This window comes from Tasmannia lanceolata, unplaced genomic scaffold, assembly GCF_043159265.1.
Source record: "Tasmannia lanceolata isolate RefF3 unplaced genomic scaffold, GAP_Taslan_0.1 ptg000013l, whole genome shotgun sequence".
NCBI classification, from domain to species: domain Eukaryota; kingdom Viridiplantae; phylum Streptophyta; class Magnoliopsida; order Canellales; family Winteraceae; genus Tasmannia; species Tasmannia lanceolata.
This window is the reverse complement of record NW_027518690.1, coordinates 30,441,072-30,459,554: the sequence shown is the minus strand read 5'-3', so window position 1 is coordinate 30,459,554 and position 18,483 is coordinate 30,441,072. Positions and strand designations below refer to the sequence as shown.

The 18,483-nt window shown below is 46.1% G+C and overlaps 1 pseudogene; it reads left to right on the top strand.

Annotated features, from left to right (window-relative positions):
* The first annotated feature begins 6,780 nt into the window (after positions 1-6,780).
* Positions 6,781-18,483, top strand: part of LOC143891154 (GDSL esterase/lipase LIP-4-like) — a 40,096-nt pseudogene continuing 28,393 nt past the window's right edge.

The following is an 18,483-nucleotide window of genomic DNA, read 5'->3' as shown; positions in this document are numbered from 1 at the left end:
AGCAATTCAAGTTAAACATGTGAATCAATTTTATCACTTCAAATGATATGTTCAATGTAGCTCATCCCCAAAATCTAAGATCTTCAAGTTGGAGATTTTGGAACCCAAACCATCTTGGTTCCACCCAAGTTTGTTCTATATAGTTCATTTTTCTTAACCCAAACAAAGTTATTTGATTTTACAAATCTAAGTTTGCATTTCATCTTGTAGTGTCATATTCTACCACAATAATCACATGTGTTAGAAGACCAAGTAGAAGAGCAAGATGTTCTACAAGAATGGTTATGATGGTGAGCATATTTTGTATTTTCTTGTAATTTATGATTTTCCAAAACAAGTTTGTCATTTTCAATTTCCATCTCTTTAATTTTATTTTTCAAGTTACTAACTTCAAGTGATGAGAAAAGTTTGATCATTTTTTCTTCTTCTTTTAGGAGTTTGTTTTCATGTTTAAGTTCCTCAATTTTCACATTTAATTTATCAATTTCAAAACTAAACTTTTCATTTTCTATATTAAGAAATTCATGATCTTTTTCTAACCAACCATACTCTGTTTCAATACTAGCAAGAGAATTTTTCAAGGTTATGTTCTTGGCTAGTTGATCCTCAAGTTCTTTGTGTAAGTTTTGGAAGGCATCGTAGAGTTCTTCAAAAGTGAAGTCTACTTTATCTAGGATGCTTTCATTAGATTCATCGGTTGAAGCCATTAAGCACATGTTTTGATTGTAAAGATTTTCAATTGTATTCAAAACATTTATAGCATTGATACATGAGGACACATTATCATATAAGCTAGATGATAAGGCACAACAAATAGTGATTAGGGCTTTTGTATTTAGTGAAAATAATCTTTTATCATATTCATTCAATTTTCTAGATTTAAAGTTCAAAATAAATCCATTTTCTATTACCTTTAACATATCTTTATCTAGACTTTTTAAATAGGACTTCATATGGATAAACCAAGATCCATAGTCCGATCCATCCAAAGAAGGTAGTCTAGATCCCATCTTGTAAAGTTGTCAAATGTGATCTTTAACTCTAAACCGGTTAAGGTTATAATTCTAGAGCCCAAGATCTGATACCAATTGAATTCCTATTTGGGCAACCAAGAGGGGGGTGAAATGGATGGGTATTAAAAATTTCCCTCTTAAAATAAGCTTTATAAGATTGATTCCTAAAACTTACGTTATGGATTTCACTTAGGCCTTTTGACTAACACTTTGTTAGTTGCTTTGGAAAATCTTTGTTGGTTCTTTCTTTTAGACCTTTTATCAAATACTTAGTGGATTACTTTCAAAAACTACGTTGATTATCTCTTTTAGACCTTTCAACAAACACTTGGTAGGTTACTTTAAAAACCTTTGTTGATTCTCTCTTTTGGGCTTTTTATCAAACACTTGGTGGATTAAATAAGGTAACTTAAGAGAAAAGAACAATCACCACAATAATAAGAAGGAAATGAGAGAGAGAAAGAGATAGAGAGATACACAAAAGGGTTTATAGTGGTTTGGTCTTAAAACTCCAAGACCTACTCCTCTCTTCTCAAGTTTTGCTCCTTGAGGAAATCCACTAGTGATATTTGATTATAATGAAGATGGCTCCACGTCTTCTCCACTTGCCCATAAAGATGGCTCCGTGTCTCCAAGCACTCGCCAATACAATCTCCAAGGGATCTTCCAACTTTACAATGTATAAACCGAGGATGGCTCCGCGTCCTCCACACTCGCCCATACAATGTCCAAGGGTTTTAACTACAGTCCCCTTCCACCATTACAATGTTTGAATGTGTTGTGCCTTTCTTAAGGCTAATACACCTCTTCAATACAATCTTCTTCTTCTTCTTAAATGGATGAACAAGTTTGCTTTGATGAGAACTTCTTCAATCTAGAGTTTGAATGAGCATGAATGATCTTTTCCTTATATAGATGATTGCCAAAGAGAGCTTGAGTGGAACTTTCTTCAATAGAGATAACAACTAAGTTTGAGAGATCTTCTTCAATGGTGATTGCAAGATTAAAAGCAAGGAAGAAGATAAATCTTGGAGAAAACCCTTTTGAATGCTTGAAGACCTTTTGATAACAAGAGATTTGATTTTCAAGATTGGAAGAAGTTGTTAAATGCTTCATTTAATGTTATATTTATAGGGTAACCCATATATGACCGTTCAGGGGTAATATCGTAATTTTTCAGCCCAAAAACTCAAATTTCGAATAAGTCTAGAAGCCCAACGGTCATATTTTTAAAACTGCGTAGACGTCTATGTAGTCTGCATAGACGTCTACAAATTTTCAGGTTGTAAAAACTCTATTTTCTGGTTCTGTAGATCTTTGGTAGAGCTTTTACCAACGATCTATAAATTTCCAGGTTGTATATATTTGACGGTTTTTGTTCGTTTTTCTTCCACTTTTAATATGACTTAAAATGGATTTTTAGGGAATCATTAACATAAAAAATCACATATTTTGAAGATGTTTTGACTCCATAAAACATGATTAAACTCGATAAAATCCACTAAGTTCTAAGGTGAAGTGTTGGGACATCGAGAAGTCATTTTCAAAAACGATTTTGAAAACTCTTGCAACCGCACTTGACATTTGATCTCAAATCAATCTATACTTGTGTGATCCCTTGAATGAGCTATCCTTGACCTTGATGTTCATGCATGGCTTTGATCTTCACTTTGGCTTGGCTTGCATGAGGTTCACCTTGATCAATCTTCACTCCTAGCTTTGAGCCATGGTCTTGATCTTTGAATAGGCAAATCTTGAATTGATCTATCATGCATAAGGTTTGCCTTAGTCCATCTTTCATGATTGATCTTGACTTTCTTTTTGAGTAACGTTGCCTTGAATTGTCCTTCTTGGTACCTTTCTTTGCCTGGGCATTCTTATCAAAAGTAAAACAGTAGTACCAACCTACTTTGATCAATTTGGGATTGTTATCATCAAAATCATGATTAGGGTCACACTAGGGAACCCTTGGGCTAACAGGTCCCGACTCCTCAAGTAGCGCAGATCAAATAACACACCTTTTAGAAACCCAATGTGGTGATCCCCTGTCGTCCTACGCAACACAGGAAAAAACCGGCTCCCACAATCACTTGTTCTCACTGGACCATCCAAAGGCCTACGTTGGATATGCCTAAACCATCTTAAACGGTGCTCTCTCATCATCTCCTCAAATTTAAAAATACAGAAATGGAAAATAAGTATCAAAAGAATTAACAAATAGAAAGGGATGAATTATAATAGTAAGGAGTTGTGGGTCTTTGTAGGGAGGTAAGTCAAAAATGGAATATTAGTAAATGTCTTGTGCGATTTTCTGAATGATGGAAAATCTTCAATTCACAAAAAATAATTTAATTAAAAATGAGTTAACCATACACTTCGAAACTCATTTCCAAGGGAACAATTTTTCCAAGAATTATTTCCCTAACTAGCTTTTAATTTCTAAAATGTTATCATGCTCTAATTTGAAAAGTGTGTAATAAGTAGAGAAGTTTCATTTTCAAAAAACTAGGGGTTTGTAGGCACCTAATTTTGTCAAGGTGGTTCTAATGATAGGTTGTCGTGAGGATGAGTCCTATGACGAGCCGAAGGCACCTGTTACCTTTCTCTCGATCTCTCTCTGGTTTGTAAAATAGAAAACATTTCCCAAAAATGATTTTCTCTAGAAGTTAAAACCAAAAGCCCGCTTTTACATGGCACTCGCCTTTTACGGCACAACCGAAAAGCCTGTTTTTAAATGAGATTTAACCAAATTTAACTTTGAGTCAAAACGTACCCAAATTGCTCACACAAATTCAAAGCACGAAACTAGGTTTGTTGGATTCTCCTTGCCGCAAGGAGTCCAACAGAAGAATATACGGGATGAGAAGTCCATTGTACTTGGTAAGTTTTTACCCTCGTTTGTGCCCTCCAGCAAACCGAATGGCAACATCAACCAACCCCTGATGGCAGCTGAGAAACCCACCAAACCTAATGATCCAAATAGCTCAGGCAAGACAGTATTAAATGACAAACATGTCACTATGAAACTCGATGCCACTGATTTGTCTATTAAAAATGACACTAAGCATGATGTGACTTATGTTATGAAGTTCGGCTCTCTCTGTATTGATTCTAAGGGAGGCAACACTAGCAATTCAGGATCTGTGACAGTAAGTAATGTGACTTTTAATGTTGTCGCTGTGGGTTCCATGCCTGTCAAGGTTAGTGGGTATGGTGAACCTTCCTCTGGGATTTTAACTATAGGGACTATTCCCATCAACCCGAAACCATTGACGCTAATAAATCAGGTGTTGTTTCCACCGATGGAACTCCTCTCCAGTAGAGCAGATGTACTGTGCATTACTTTTCTTCAGCAATCTAGTTGCTAAAGTTTGCATGGGTCAGTGTATTATGGAAGGTGGGTGTGAATGTGAGCGGATCAGTGCTATATTCAATAGAGTGGGTGCAGGTGCGAGTACAAGCCTTCAACCTGTTTGCCGAACTGTACCATACTTCTGTTACTAGGTTATAGTACTACATCAATTGGAATGCCACCTAGTTTATTTTTTTTTGTTTTTTCTTATTTATTCTGCTGCAGCTGAAACTGCCAACCTTTGGGGAATATTCGGTAAACTTTTTTTGTTCTGTTCTCACTTCATCTGGTCAATAGGGATGGTTTAGTCTTGTGGGGATTCTTCATGTTGGACCTGACATTTAGTTGGAAATTTACAGTTGTAAGTTTTTTTTTTTTTTTTTTTTTTTTTTTCGTCAATAGATTTCAAATACAGATGGATTTTCTTCTGGCCCAATTGTCAATTGCTTCTCTTATTCTCTAAACCCTTTTCTATGGGGGCATAAATTGCAGTTGGCACCATTGGGTGGCATCCAGGTCCTTGTGCTCCCATGTTTTTTGTTTACTATTGTTCCTGCTTTCTTTGCTTTTTATATATGGAACATTGTAGTTCTAAGGCTAATGAAAGGCGGTTAATCATACTATAAGTACGCTTAGTCAATGATTACAGCAAAGCCAGAACCTTCAAACAAATCCTGGGCCACTGGTATTTTCTGCCTTAATTGATATGGTTGGGTGTACATTGTGCCATTTGATGCAATTGGTGCTGGATGTAGGATTTATTAACTGGGCCTGGTTCCGGTGCTATCAAAGGTTTTCCTTGTCTCTTTATGTGGAAACCAAGTTTAATAATGTACTCATGATTCGAATTTTAGTCATGAAATGAATGTTACGAGAAAATAAGTTGGGTCTGGTTCACATTTTTGTCTCTGGTCACAGAAAGCATGTGAAATATGCTGAGATGGTGATAGGTAATCCAACTCTTCTTCCTGTTGAGGTAGTTGTAGGTGGATTGGGACATTGCATCTGTAGTGATTATAATATTATTGGACACTCTTCTATATTTCTTCAGGCAAAGGCACTAAGCCTCATCTAACTGAGTCAAGAAAAACGATCAAGCAGGATTCTTCGACATATTATTATTATGACTCTAATTTTCACTCTGATAAATGGGATTTTCACACCCTTGATTCAACAATGACACTACGCACTTAGTCTTTTCTAAGTAGCTTTGAATGATTTTAATAATTTGCAGAATGCTCTTGCAAAATGCTCTCAGCAACCAAATTTAAAAAGTGTGAAGTAAAAAGTAGAGTGCCATTATTGAAAAAAAGGTATGGGAATATTATATTCATTTCACACCGAGTGTCTTGTCAAAGCAACAGGTAGCCACAAGTCCATAATAAATAGGACTTGTTTCTGGATCGGCGCATCAGCCCTTCACATTATATTTATACATAGATCTTTTGAAGTTCATTGATATATTCTTACCCTGATGCTTTCAAGTTCCCAAAATTATGTTATTGAATGAATGTGTTGAAAATATTTTGGCCTTAATTTCAAAAAGTACACACATCTCTTAAAAAAATCCTATTAAAATGATACTTCGTTGGAAAAATTATTAAAAAAATGTAAACATTTGCTGAAATTATTATTAATCAAGGGCAAAGTTCTCAAAATCATGAGAAAGGGGTGTCAGGTACTGTCAACGGTGTTTTAGGACAAGAATACCCTTCTCTTTCTTTTCCCTGGCCGGGTGCAACTTGGGTCTGGTCGGGTCAAACTTTTGCTAAAAATGAATTGGAATCAAGCAGTGTGGGATAGGGGTGCAACTCAGGTCGGGTCGGGTTGAAGCCAACCCTTACCCAACCCGAGATAGCATTCCCTCAACCCTAACCCGACCCAACCCGAGCCTCGAGTTGAGGATAGGCAACCCTAACCCAACCCGCCTCCAAATCGAGTCGGGTTGATTCAGGTTGGGTTCGGGTTGAGTCGGGTTGGGATCGGGTCATCTACGACCAAACAGAAAAATAAAAGAATGAAAAACATAATAATAAGAGATTCATGATAGAATTAGAAGACGGTGGTCGGGTTCAGGTTGCCAAGGCCTCAACCCTAACCCAACCCGAATCTAAATCAGGTTGGATTTTCCTAACCCTAACCCAACCCAACCCGAGAGAATGCCCACCCAACCCGAGCCAACCCAAGTTGCACCCCTAGTGTAGGACACTACAATTGATTGTTAGTGTTGATCCTGAGCGTAGAATTTGAATATGGGCCTTCACTCTTTTTCCTAGCAGTCCATTGGCAAGCCATATATTAACGTTTGGGATTATCTGATAAGGGAAGAGGGCACGTGGGTGGGCCCACATAGACTTATATTATAAATCTCTCTCTCTCTTCACGTGCATCATCACAGTCATGCACTACATACCAACACTCTCCGCATCCACTCTAGAATTCAGAAAGAGAGATGGGGAGAAAAGGAGTGCTTTTTCTTCATCGCCTACCAATACCATGTCTTTCGGTTTTGCTATTATTTGGATCTTATTTCCCATCGAAACTCACTCGAAATGCGTGAAAAAGCAAATCATTTTCAATTTCGGAGACTCCAACTCCGACACGGGAGGCCTGGTCGCCAGCCTCGGATTCCCAGTGAATCTACCCAACGGCCGTCTCTTCTTCCGTTGATCTACCGGCCGTCTCTCCGACGGCCGCCTACTCATCGATTTCCTCTGTATGTACTATGTCATCTCTTTCTTCTTCTTCTTCTTCTTCCATCTAGATATTATCATCTCTTTGTTATATCCACTCTCTTTTCAATAATTAATTGCCACTTTTTCCTTTAGGCGTGGGAGTGGGACCCATCTTATAAAATGTCGTTTCCGAGCCATTGCAATGCCACAAGGTTTCGATTCTCTGTTGGGCCCAATCTTTGCTGGCCACGTCATCCATGTCATTTACTTGGTGGGTCCTACGGTGGTGGGACCAAATCCAATTTGTCTACATTCATTGAGAATGGATCATCTGTTTTGGGTCCACGACAGAGCCCACTTGATGAACAGTCTGGATTGCTTGGCAATGGGCCCCATATGTGTACATTTGTTTAATCCGGTCTTAGACGGTTAGACCCACCTATATTACAACCGTTCATCTAGTGGACCCCATGTTGGAAATGCCATATACAAGAAATCTCACCTCGGATAAGCCAATTTCGGATCATCATTGATGGGGTATAAAAACAGCAGCCTATTAGCTGTGACACGTGGCCCAAGGGTGGCCCACCGCAGATCTCACGTCAGCAGGGGTAGTTTGGTAATTACAGCAGAGTAGGTGAGCTCGAACCTATAGCTGGCCGACACCTGTCCTGGAGTAATAACTCCCCAACTACCCCAGTTTTCCCTCTATAAAAGGGCTTCCAAAGCTCATAAAAAGGGTAATAACTTCTCACCCACCATTCTTAAACTCGCTCTGCACTCCTGCTCATACTGACTTGAGTGTCGAAGAGCCTGTCCGGAGTAACACTCCGGGTTGGTCATTCAGACCTCGTTTGCTCTTTACGCAGGGCTCAGCTACTCATTCCCTTCACTTCTCTTCCTCAAGACTCAGTTCCTTCACCTCGGCTCCTCGGGTCCTCCAGCTCGGCTCTTACGTCACTGCCATATCTGTTACCGATTTTAGGCCTAACAGATTGGCGCAATCCGTGGGACCCCGAACTAAAAGCTGTTTAGATCCCCTATAAACAAAATGGCAGGGCGCAAGAGTGCTCGAGTACCAACTGCACGGACAACTCGAGTCACGCTACCGCGCAGGACTCGTAGTGAGCGAATCCTCTCACAGGTGGTGGCTACTTCCGCTACAGCCGAACAAAGTCCGGCCGTTCGGATCACCTCAATCATACACCTACTCCGGATCAAGTGCAAGCCCTCTTTCAACAGATGACAGCACTTGTCGGTCAATACCAGCAACTACTCCAGGCGCCTCCCCAACATCCTCCAAAAGCTCCACGACCTGTCCTGGAAAGGTCAAATGTCCACCGGGGAGAGTCAGCGCGCCACGGTGAGGACCAAACTCACCACTCCACGAGACAAGTCCAGCACTTTAGAGCTCGGCACGCCCACACAGAACCTCACCACCGCCGGAGATCACGGTCCCGCTCTGCACGAAAGCATCGAGCCCAGGAAGACCGCTCGCCACAGGAAAAACTCCGACCTCATCGTAGGAGTCCGGAAAGCCAGTCCGGCTCCGCGACGAGCCAATCCGTGGAGAGAAACAGGTCACTAGACCGGCCAGACCGTAGAGCTGATTCGATGCTACGGAGGATGGAAGAGATGGACCACCGAATAGAAGAGCTGGCAAAGGATCAGAGCCGGCCCGCTTCTAGGGCGTTCTCAAGCAAAACGCTGTTCACCGACGACGTCATGGATGCCCCAGCACCCAGAGGATTTAAAATGCCAATCATCCAGCAATACGACGGGACCACTGACCCTGTGGACCACTTGGAGACGTTCAGGACAATGATGCTCCTCCACGGTGCGTCAGACGGCTTCCTCTGCAGAGCATTCCCGACGATCCTGACTGGTGCGGCAAGGGACTGGTACTCTAGGATCAAACCGAACTCCATCAACAACTTCGATGACTTCGAGGAAGATCTGATCCGCCACTTCATGAGCAGCCGCAGGCCAAGGAAAACAACAGCATCCTTGATGGCCTTGCGGCAGGAGGATAATGAACCTCTGAAAGCCTTCGTCAGCCGCTTCAACAGGGAGGCACTCCAAGTGCCGAATCTAGGTCCCTCAGCCGCTACAAACGCGCTTCTCGCAGGTGCTAGATCTAATGATTTCCACCGAGCAGTGGCCCGCCGGAATCCGCACTCTCTAGCAGATCTAATGGCCTGGGTAGAGGAATATATATCAGTGGAAGAAACACTGGCTGCCCTGGATTCAAATTGGAGGAGAACCTTTGAAGACAAGAACCCTACTAAACAGCGTAGGGATGAGAAGATCGCCAAAAGAGAGAAATCCCTCCAGAGGAGGGAAGAGAACTTCACCCCTCTCAACACCTCCCGGAGACATATATTGGTCGCTATCAGCAGAGAAGAGTTCGTGCAGTGGCCGACCAAAATGATCTCCAAGGGAAATAGAAGAGACAAGTCGAAGTACTGTCGGTTCCACAGGGACCACGGTCACGACACGGACGAATTCTGGCAGCTCAAGGAAGAAATCCAGCAGTTGATTGGTCGGGATTATTTGAAAAAATACATCCGAAGTGACGGCCACAGAAGTGATCGCAAGGGGAAAAGTCACCAGGGCCGGAGTTCTCGACGGTCACCGCCGCCCCCTGCCCGGGGTCAATCTCCTCCGCCATCCAGTCCACCACCAGAGGAACACAATTCCCGGCCAAGGGGAGTCATTGGCACAATTATGGGCAGACCAGCCGCTGGGGGCACATCGTCTGCTGCTCGAAAAGCATATGCACGCCGAGTCAACGCCGTGCACACATGCAGTAAAAAGATGAAGACGGAGAATGAGATCTCCTTTTCAGATGCGGATCTCGACAACCTGATACTGCCACACGACGACGCACTGGTCATAACCATGCTTGTCGCAAACTGGGAGTTGAAGAAAATCCTGGTCGACAATGGGAGTTCGGCCGATATTTTGTACTATCATGCTTTCGAGAGAATGATGATAGGTGACGACCGCTTAAGGCCGGCGAACTCCGATCTGTTCGGTTTCTCGGGGGAAGTCGTGAAAATGGAAGGGCAGATTGAACTCCCAATCCTCGTCGGAGAGCCACCCTGCCAAGCTTTCGCCATGGTCAACTTCCTGGTAGTGAGGGCCACTTCGGTCTATAATGCTATCTTGGGACGGCCTGGCCAGAACCTGATCCGCTCCGTCGTGTCAGCATATCACCAAAAGATGAAGTTTATTATGCCAAACAGTGTGGGAGAAGTCCGGGGGGACCAGCCGCAATCCAGGGAGTGTTATGCAATGGCACTCAAGGGCAAAAATGCGGTGGAATCACTGTCGATTGAGATGCCCGATCTGAGGAATGAAGCCCAGGAAACTCAGCCCGCCGAAGACCTCATCTTCATCCCCTTGTGCAAAAATGATGATGAGAAAGTCGTTCAGATCGGCTCCTCTCTAGACAGCGGCACCCGGCACAGCCTCACCCAATTTCTTCAGGACAACACAGATGTCTTCGCGTGGGCTCCCGTGGACATGCCCGGTATAGACCCGGAGGTCAGCACGCACAGGCTTGGTGTCAACCCAACCTGCAGGCCGGTGAAGCAGAAAAGAAAACACTTCGCCCTCGAAAGGCGGCAAGCGATAAAAGAAGAAGTGGAGAGGCTCTTAAAGGCCGACTTCATTCAAGAAATCCAATACTCGGACTGGTTGGCAAACTTGGTCCTGGTAAAAAAGACAAATGGAAAGTGGAGGACTTGCGTTGATTTCACTGATCTGAACAAGGCCTGTCCCAAGGACAGCTACCCGCTCCCAAAAATCGATCAGCTCATTGACGCCACTGCAGGTCACGAACTACTGACTTCATGGACGCCTTCTCCGGATACAACCAAATCAGGATGTACGAGTCCGACATACCAAAGACTTCCTTTGTGACGCATCAGGGGACGTACTGCTACCATGTCATGCCCTTCGGCTTAAAAAATGCCGGGGCCACGTATCAGAGGCTCGTGAACAGACTCTTCCGGAACCAGATCGGCCGCAACATGGAAGTTTATGTCGACAATATGCTGGTCAAAAGCCAAAGTGCGCAAGATCACGTCTCCGACTTGAAAGAGACATTTCAGGTCCTGAGAGAGCATAAGATGAAGCTCAATCCCACCAAGTGCACCTTCGGCGTCAGCTCAGGAAAGTTCTTGGGGTTTATGGTAAGCCAGAGAGGGATAGAGGCCAATCCAGAGAAGATCAAGGCAGTGGTGGAGCTCACTCCACCGAAAACCATCAGAGAAGTGCAACGGCTGATAGGAATGTTGGCCACTCTAGGGCGCTTCATCTCAAAATCCGCCGAGAGGTGCCTGCCCTTTTTCAATGCGGTCAAAGGACTCAAGACTGCGCCCTGGACAGAGGAGTGTCAGGCGGCATTCGAAGAGCTAAAGCAGTATTTGTCCTCTCCACCACTGTTAACAAAGCCAGAACCGGGTAAGGAGCTACTCCTGTATCTGTCCGTGAGCAACATGGCTCTAGCAGCTGTCCTAGTTCGTGAAGAGCACGGCCAACAAAAGCCGGTCTACTATGTTAGCAAGGTCTTGCATGATGCCAAAATCAAATACCAGCGGGTCGAGAAATTGGCATGCGCCCTGATCATGGCAGCCCGGAAGTTGAGGCCGTATTTTCAATCCCACACAATAAAGGTCCTGACTTATCAGCCGCTCCGGCAAGTTCTCCATAAGCCAGACACCTCGGGACGACTCGTGAAATAGGGTGTGGAGCTTAGCGAATTTGATATCCAGTACGTGCCAAGACCAGCAATCAAGGCTCAAGTACTGACAGACTTCGTGGCTGAATGCACCATCCCCCAGCAGATCACCAAACCCGAAATTGTCCAAACCCCAGCTGTGGAAAAGGTAATCACAAATGAGGAGCGACCAGAAGATGGAACTGAAGAAGAAATCATCTCCATACCAGCAGGACAGGATCCATCGCCTGCCGGACCGCTCTGGGAAGTATACGTGGACGGATCTTCAAACAAGGGTGGGTGTGGAGCCGGTTTGGTTTTAACCGGGCCGGACAACTTCACTATAGACTACGCCCTGAGGTTTGGATTCCGCGCATCCAACAACGAGGTTGAATATGAAGCCCTCCTAGCCGGAATGAATCTCGCAGTCCAGACCGGCGCCCAAAGACTGAAAGCCTACTGTGACTCCTAGTTGGTTGCAAACCAGATTCAAGAAATCTACGTGGCCCGCGAAGAGCGTATGATCAAATACCTCTCCAAGGTCCGTCAGTTATCCACTAAGTTAAAAAGCTTTGAGGTCATCAGAATCCCCAGAACAGAAAACACAAAAGCAGATGTGCTGTCTAAGCTGGCTGCATCCGGCTACACAACTCTCGAGAATATATGCATGGAATTTCTCCAAAAATCTAGTATAGAAAATAAGGCCGCTGAAGTGATGCAGGTGGAGCACGAGTCCTGCTGGATGGACGAGATCATCGACTACCTACGTAGTGGGAAACTACCCGAAGCCAAGAAAGAAGCCCGCAAAGTGACACAAAGAGCAGCCCGGTTTTCCCTGGATGGTGAGAACCTGTTCCAAAGGTCCTACACCCTCCCGTACCTAAAGTGCCTCCGGCCCAGCGATGCCGCGTACGCCCTGCAAGAGACACACGAAGGTATTTGCGCGGAGCATCTAGGGGGCAAGGCCCTGGCGATCAAAGTGTTGCTGAGAGGTCTGTACTGGCCCACATTAAGACAAGACGCACTGACCCTAGTCAAGAAGTGCGAGAGATGCCAGAAGTTCTCTCCCACCATTCACCAGCCTGCTGTGTCTATGGCCCCAATCATCAGCCCACTCCCCTTCGCAGTTTGGGGGATGGACATCCTGAGCCCCTTTCCACCGGCCTCCGGAAGGCGCGCGTTCGTAGTAGTGGCCATCGATTATTTTACCAAGTAGGTGGAGGCTGAACCTCTAGCCCAGATCACGGAGCAGAACTTCTTTTGGAAGTCAATGGTTTGCAGATTCGGGATCCCACGCGTCTTGATAACAGATAACGGTAAACAGTTCGACTGCCGGAACTTTCGAAAGTTCTGCTCCGACTTGAAGATCGAGCAGAGGTTTACTTCAGTAGCGCACCAACAGACCAATGGGCAGACAGAGGTGACGAATAGAATCCTATTGCAGGGGATAAAGAAGAGGCTGGACGAAAAAGCTGGCCGGTGGGCAGACGAGCTCTATCATGTCTTGTGGGCGTACCGCACCACCCCGCACACCAACGGGTGAATCACCATTCAACCTGTCCTTCGGAACAGAGGCAGTAATACCGATCGATGTAGGCACCCCGTCTCCCAGAGTCACCAACTTCAATGAACAGCTCAATGGCGACGGGCTCCGCGCAAATCTCAACTTATTGAAGGAAGCCAGGGAAGAATCCCGAATCAGAGTCGCCGCCTACAAGCAGAAAGTGTCCAACTATCATGACTCCAATGTGTGCCCCAGAGAATTCCGAGCAGGGGATCTGGTCTTAAAGAAAGCTGCTATCTCCCAACCAAAGAAGGCCGGAAAACTCTCCCCAACCTGGGAGGGCCCGTACCGAATAAAAGAGGTGATTCGCCGGGGACCAGCTACTACCCCATGCCTGGAACTCAAAGAACATCCGCAAATACTATCAGTAGTAAGCTACCCGGCGTGAAAGTGACTTTGTAAATATATACTGAAATATGAATGAAAGAGGCTCTTTTGCAAATCTCTTCGTACTCTTTGGAAACCCAGTTCGTGAAAACTTGGGTACTCATCAAATTGGAAACCCAGTTCACTAAAACTAGGGTACTCGACGCTTGGTTCGCCACGGCTCGTCTCCGTAAAGACCGGGAGCGCACTCCTGGTCCGGAACCAGTCCGGATGCAAAAACCAGCACTCTTTGGAAACCCAGTTCGCGAAAACTTGGGTACTCATCAAATTGGAAACCCAGTTCGCTAAAACTTTGGTACTCACCAAATTGGAAACCCAGTTCACTAAAACTAGGGTACTCGACGCTTGGTTCGCCACGGCTCGTCTCCATAAAGACCAGGAGCGCACTCCTAGTCCGGAACCAGTCCGGATGCAAAAATCAGCACTTTTTGAAAACCCAGTTCGCAAAAACTTGGGTACTCATCACTAGGGAACCTAGTCGCTGAAGCTAGGGTACTCGATGGTTAGTTCACCACGGTTTGCCCCCGCAAGGACTAGGTTCAACTTAAACTCGAGACGCCTGTCTAGAGTGTTATCGACACAGCATAGAACCAAACAGTATAAACCAGAAATAGACAAGTGGGGAAGGGGTGGACAGTAAAATTTACTTTCCATTCATGAAGTAGGGCCTCGAATGGCCATTACAAAAATAAGGCCTCAAAAGGCTGTTACAAAAGTTGGGCCTCCAAGGGACCATTACAAAAAGAAATCGTCAAAAGAGAAGAAAGAAGCGAGCTCAAGGCACCCCCTTGCTACCATCCCGTGCTGGATCCGCCTCCGGGGCCACAGGTGCAGCAGTAGTGGCCGACTCGTCACCACCAATCGTAGGTGGGTCAGGGAGAACCAATCCCGTCAAAACCACGGCCGGATTGGATTCCTTAACCTGCACAAGGCAGTCAAAAAACCCGATCTTGTAGGCCTCGCTGGACAGAATAAAGTGTTCGTCCTCCCGTTTCTGAACGGCCGCTATCTGCCTCTCTCGGGCTCTCTCTCTCTGAGTGTTGAGAGCCTCTGCTGCCTTCTCCTTCTGTGCGGCCAGCTAAGCGGCAAACTCTTCTATGATCCGCTTGTTTTCCTCGACCGTCTTCTCAACGGACCTCTGAAGCTCTTTTGCCTCCTGCATCAATTTCCCGTTCTTCTCCTCGGACTTTGTTATTGCCTCGAAAAACTTCTGGCTCTTCTCTCGGAGGTCGTTATAGTACAATAAAATCTGCAGACCAGCCAGTGTTAACACAGGAAAGCGAGGCAAGAAATAAAGATAAACAAGCACTCGAGGGCCATCTCACCTGGTAAGCTGACGAAAAGATGGCCTCATCAGCCGCAGCTGGAGGTTCGTTGAGAACCTGAAGCTTGTCATTGCTAAGGAGAACTTTGCTGAGGAGCTCCTTAGCTACTCGGCTCTCACCAAGGCCGGTGTCATTTTTTTGAACGGCCCAATTGGGCCGAAAAACATTGTCTCCGATCCTCACCGAGGGAGGACGGGCTCCAGCAGATGTCCACCCCGACTTCGAGGACGCCGCGCCCCGGCCATAGGCGCGCACCAACCTCACTGTAGTCTTGCCTTTGGGAGGCGGTGGTGCGTCCTGGGTTTGTGCCGGACTCACCATCTCTACGGTCTTTCTTTTCTGGCCCTGCTGGGCCTTCCCGAATGCCCCCTGCCTCATTCTCTCTACCATGGACTACTGCTGCATCTCTGAAAGTCAACATAGACAAACAAAACCAGTCAGAAGCAAGAAAAAGAGGAAACGGAGTTTTAAAGCAAGACTAGCCACATACGTGCCGAGGTCGTCGTACTAAGGCCAAGCCCGACCAGAACCGCTTCCCCAAAAAACTATGAGCAATGAATGGGGCCCCTCGTTCCACCTCCTCGCGGATTAAGGCAAACATCCTCACATCCTTGCCCTCAAGTAACGGCTTGCGGCTCAGCGCAATTGTGTCCGGGACGTCCCATCTTAAAGGAACGGGCCAGGGCTCGGTGGACTCCCTATCTTCGATGTAGAAGAACCTGTTCTTCCATAAGTGAATGGAAGAAAGAATGCCAGTGATCATTTTCACCTCCGGACGCTGGCTAATGTAAATCTAGCCCCCCTCCTTATGCCTCTTCAAATGTGCACAAGCGCGGAATAGCAATACCGACACATTTCTCTCAAGCCGGCCATGGACGAGGTACATGAACCCAGTCAGCATCCTCCATGAGTTCGGCGCAACTTGGGCCGGAGCCAGTCCATAATGTCGGAGGACCCCGGTGAAGAACGGGTGCAAGGGGAACCTGAGTCCAGCCCTCAGCGATTCATCGTAAATACAAACATCTGAGCTTTCATTACAGGCCCTATCTCCCTCTGTCGCCTCCCTCAGCCCAAACCTGGGGGGAACACAGTACCTATCCCTGATGTCCACCATCATGGACTCATCAAGGGAATTCTCCTCATGAAGAGCCCGTACGTTGTATTTAGGATTGGCGTCCATCCGGGCCCTAGCTACGACCTCAAAGGCCCGGCCAGGAAAAAACATTGTGGACGCCTCGGCGGTATCACTACCAACACTCCCCTCTGCTCGGAGTAGCTATCCGTTGGGAGCGGAGTGGTGTTCAGATCCAAAATCACTTCGTCCCCAACCACCTCGTCATCACTATCTACGATATTCACACTGACATCAGGACTTGCCATTTGTGGGGCTAGTGTCCAGATCGGCCTATCCTGGGTACTAATCGACGACCTAGACCCTGAGCTACTCGAAGACGACCCTGAACCGGACTCAGAACTAGAGCTACTACTTGACATGAAAGCAGGAAAAGAAACGAATGAAAGGCGCGCTCAAGAAGATTACCAGACAGAATTGAAATCTCCGTTTCGAACTGAAAGCCCCAAATCCGCAGCCGTTCACAACCACGAACTACGCGAGCCGAACTGGCAGAAGGAGAGTAAAAAGTGAAAAGTAGGAAATGAAGGGTGAAAACCCTCCTTTTATAAACCTTGGCAATGGGGGTCTGCATTTAATAAAGGGCACGCGCGTCGAGGGTGCCTACATGGTGCCACGTGTCTTTCATTAATGACGGGCACGAACTTCGAGGCAAGGGCGTAGGTAAAAATACGCGCGTATCTCCAAAAGACTAAGGGCATCCGTGAAGGTGCTCGTGTGAAGGATAGCTCTCGAAAGGGGATAGCTCTCAAAAGGGGATTGAGTCCGGCCCAAGCCGGACTGGATATGATGCGTCTCGCAAGACGACAAAAATCAGTCCGGCCCAAGCCGGACTGGATATGACGCGTCTCGCTACACGACAAAAATCAGTCTGGCCCAAGCCGGACTGGATATGACGCGTCTCGCAAGACGACAAAAATCAGTCCGGCCCAAGCCGGACTGGATATGACGCGTCTCGCAAGAAGACAAAAATCAGTCCGGCCCAAGCCGGACTGGGTGAGACGCGTCTCGCTGGACTGACAAATTCTGGACTGACTCCCAGGCCGGACTGACAAATTCTGAACTGATTCTCAAGCCGGAATGACAAATTCCGGACTAACTCCCAAGCCGGACTGACAAATTCCGGACTGACTCCCAGGCCGGACTGACAAATTCCGGACTGATTCTCAAGCCGGACTGAATCCCAGGCCAGACTGACAAATTCCGGACTGACTCCTAGGCCGGACTGACAAATTCCTGACTGATTCTCAAGCCGAACTGACAAATTCCGGACTGACTCCCAGGCCGGACTGACAAATTCCGGACTGATTCTCAAGCCGGACTGACAAATTCCGGACTGACTCCCAGGCCGGACTGACAGGTTTCCGAACAGAGATGTAACTCACCACACTTCCCCAAGTCACCACTATGGCTTGGAAAACTGGGGGGCAACTGATGGGGTATAAAAACAGCAGCCTATTAGCTGTCGACACGTGGCCCAAGGGTGGCCCACCGCAGATCTCACGTCAGCAGGGGTAGTTTGGTAATTACAGCAGAATAGGTGAGCTCGAACCTATAGCTGGCCGACACCTGTCCTGGAGTAATAATTCCCCAACTACCCCAGTTTTCCCTCTATAAAAGGGCTTCCAAAGCTCATAAAAAGGGTAATAACTTCTCACCCACCACTCTTAAACTCGCTCTGCACTCCTGCTCATACTGACTTGAGTGTCGAAGGGCCTGTCCGGAGTAACACTCCGGGTTGGTCATTCTGACCTCGTTTGCTCTTTACGCTGGGCTCAGCTACTCATTCCCTTCACTTCTCTTCCTCGAGACTTAGTTCCTTCACCTTGGCTCCTCGGGTCCTCCAGCTCGGCTCTTACGTCACTGCCATATCTGTTACCGATTTTAGGCCTAACAATCTTACTAGTGTTATTCTTGGGCTGGCTATGGCATCTCCATGGTAGCACTCACAGATCAACAGTCAGATCTCCTGATTGGGCCAAGAAGATCTTAAAATCCAATTTTACTCCTATTATCAGAGGTGGGATTTCTCAGATATGGCATTTCCACCATGGGGTCCACTAGATGAACGGTCCATATCATGCTCATGCCAGATGAATAGGCTCAGTCACAGGGTTTGTCAAAGCCATTTTTCTTTCTTTTTGATATATATATATATATATCTTTTAAGTATTGTTAGGTCTAAAATTGGTAACAGGTTATGGTAGGGCCGGAAGGGCTGATCTGGGCCTGAAGGGCTGATCTGTGCCTGAAGGGCTGATCTGTGCCTGAAGGGCTGATCTGTGCCTGAAGGGCTGATCTGTGCCTGA